The sequence below is a fragment of the Pistacia vera genome, unplaced genomic scaffold (genome assembly GCF_008641045.1).
Source record: "Pistacia vera cultivar Batoury unplaced genomic scaffold, PisVer_v2 Contig135, whole genome shotgun sequence".
NCBI lineage: Eukaryota > Viridiplantae > Streptophyta > Magnoliopsida > Sapindales > Anacardiaceae > Pistacia > Pistacia vera.
In genome coordinates, this window is record NW_022195412.1 from 180,927 (window position 1) to 184,395 (window position 3,469).

Below are 3,469 nucleotides of genomic sequence, written 5' to 3' on the forward strand. Positions count from 1 at the left end.
CACACACCGGATATTTCCTTTTCTGTCAGCGTTGTGAGTCAGTTCCTTCAAACTCTGTGTGATAGTCATTGGGATGCATTGTCCGGATTTTAAGGTATATCAAGGGAGCACCAGGGTAGACTTACTAATGAAAATAGGGTCATTCGCATATTGTCGGATATTCAGATGCTGATGGGCAGGTTCTCTATCTGATAGACGTTCTACCTCAGGATTTTTGTGTCTTGTTGGAGGAAACCTAGTTTCATGGAAAAGTAAGAAACAAGCGGTTGTTGCAAGATCAAGTGCTGAAGCAGAGTATCGTGCAATGGCCTTAGCCACTTGTGAGCTGTTTGGTTAAAACAACTATTCAAGAGTTGAGATTTGTCGAAGTATCACAATGAAGTTACTCTGTGATAATCAGGCTGCCCTTCATATTGCTTCAAATCCAGTGTTCATGAGAGGACTAAACACATAGAAATTGATTGTCACTTTGTTCGAGAGAAAGTTCTATCAGGGTGTATTGCACTAGTTATGTTGTTCCAACGACCAGTTAGCAGACATCCTCACTAAGTCTCTCAAAGGTTCTCGGTTTGACTTTATTTGTAATAAGCTTGGTGCATATGACTTATTGCTCCAGCTTGAGGGGGAGTGTTGAAATGTAAAATAGAAATAGAATTATTCTTTGTAATATAGGAAATAGAATTATTCTCTTGTAATATAGGAAATAGATTATTCTCATTGTAATATAGAAATAGAATTATAATAGGAATAGGAAATAGAATTATAATAGGAATGTACAATTTACTTCCTAGATTACTTCCTAGATTAGTTTTTGTTTTTTGCTATAATTCATTGTACATCTCATTATGAAATACAAGAAAAATATTTCTCCACAGATATCAACCTAAATGTCAAATATGTGACCAATTGGGTCATACGGCCAAGCAATGTCCACAACTACAATCTTATAATATGACTGTCAATTGTGCTTCCACATCTCCCGCAAAAGAGAAAAATTGGCTACTTGATTCAGCTGCTTCTCATAACATCACTGGAGATTTGGCAAATCTCTCTGTCCACTCTGAATATGATGGAACTGATGAAGTCATTCTTGGTGACGGTACGTTTGGCTGTCTCACACGTTGGTTCTTTAGCTTTAAAATCTCCTCAAAGAACCTTATCTTAAGTGATACTCTTTGTGTTCCAAACCTCCGCAAAAATTTAATTTCTGTTCACCATCTCCACCAACAAATAATGTTTTTGTGGAATTTCACCAATTTTGTTTTTTTGTGAAGGATAATAGCACGGGGTGATTTTACTAAAGGAGCATGTAACAATGGCATCTACACCTTTCGGAATTGTTGGTGTCTTCAACATCCAAATGGTTGCTAATGTGCATGAAAGGACCTCCATAGATGGATGGCCAAACATCTTGGCCATCCATCTCTTCAAATAGTTCATATCTTGTTCGAAAATTTTCTCTTCCCGTTACACAAAAAGAAAAAAATTTGTTTCTCTATGTACTTCATGTCTATCAATAAAGTACTTCAACAACCTTTTCGTGGTTCTAGTCTTCAAAGTCATGCTCCTCTTGAACTTATTTTCACTGATGTTTGGGCCCTATTCTTTATACCGGAATCGATGGTTCAAGATATTATCTCATCTTGTGGATCATTACACAAAATATATATGGTTTTATCCTTGGCCACAAAATCCGGTGTTTCAAGCATTTTTCCACAGTTCAAAAAAATTGTTGAAAATCGCCTTTCCAAAGAAAAATCAAAACACTCTACTCGGATAATGGTGGTGAGTATGTCGCCTTAAAATCATTTTTGTTGCTTAATGGCATAACTCACTTCACTACAGCCCCACACACTCCACAACAAAATGGGGTCTCCGAGCATCGTCATCGATATCTTGTTGAAACCGGTCTTACGCTCCTTCATGATGCCTCACTTGGTTTTTCTTATTAGCCAAATGCCTTCCAAATAGCCACATATCTCATAAACAAACAACCCACACCCATCCTTCAAAACAAGTCACCCTATGAAGCACTTTTTGGCCAAGCACCTAATTATCTCAAGCTAAAAAATTTTGGGTGTCTTTGCTACCCACTCACAGGAGCCTATAACACTCATAAAATGGAGCCCCAGTCCAAGCAATGTCTATTTCTCGGCTACTCACAAACCCAAAGTGCTTATAAGTGTTTGGACCCTCAAACCCAAAAACTCTACATTTCACGGCACATGCTATTTGATGAAAATCAACACCACACATTCTCGAAACCCATTGCATCAACCTCCCAGAATCCGATCCAACAAAGTCTTTCAAATTCTCATATTGCAAGCTCCCTTCCTCTCTTTGATAACCAGATCACCTCTCGGCCAGCTCCATCGTGAAGTCCACTGGCTTTATCTCCGACATCAGCACCATCGTCTCCGGAAGGTGTTCCTGCTACTGTTGCGCCCTCCTCAGGTAATCTCGCTAACCCTTAAGTTTCAATTGCTCCACCAAAAAATCTAGGGTATGTTTTCCCAAATCCGAATACTTTGGTCTCTAATTCTCATGATAATTTTGATGCTACTCACACTGTTAATCCTCCAATTTCGCATGAGTTCTCCACCGAGCAAACCCTAGGTCAGACTGAACATACCCAAAACTCGATTGAAGAAAACCAACCCGAAACCAGTGTTCCGTCTCAATGTGTTCATAGGATGACAACTCAATCCATGAACAAAATCTTCAAACCTAAACAACTCCACACTGTGTCCAAACATCCTCTTCCCCAAACTATTGAACCAACGTGTGTGAGTCAAACCCTATCTTAATCAGAATGGCGTAAGACCATGTCCCATGAACTCACTGCCCTCATGAAACATGGAACCTAGGATCTTGTTCCACCCCCTTTGAATTGTAAACCAATAGGCTGTAAGTGGGTATTCAGGGTAAAAAGGAAACTTGATGGGTCAGTAGATAGATTCAAAGCCCGTCTTGTTGCAAAAGGATACAATCAATGTCCCGAGCTTGATTACAAAGAAACATTTAGCCCAGTTGTTAAACCTGCCACTATTAGAGCTGTTATATCCATTGCTATAATGAAAGGCTGGCAGATAAAGCAAATGGACGTTAATAATGCATTTCTGAATGGAGAATTGACGGAAACAATTTTTATGTTACAACCCCTAGGGTTTAAAGATCAGTTCCAGCCTAATCATGTTTGTCAATTATGAAAAGCCATTTATGGGCTTAAACAAGCCCCACGGGCTTGGTATACAGATTTGAAAACTACCATTTTACAGTTTGGTTTTCATAATTCCAAGGCTGATTCTTCTTTGTTTATATACACCAAAGGCTCCATCATTTGTTATTTTCTGGTGTATGTGGATCATTTACTGACTATAAGAAATGATTCTACTTTTGTCGCCTCTATTATTAAACAACTTAGTGCTACGTTCTCTCTCAAAGACATGGGTCTTCTTCATTTTTTCTT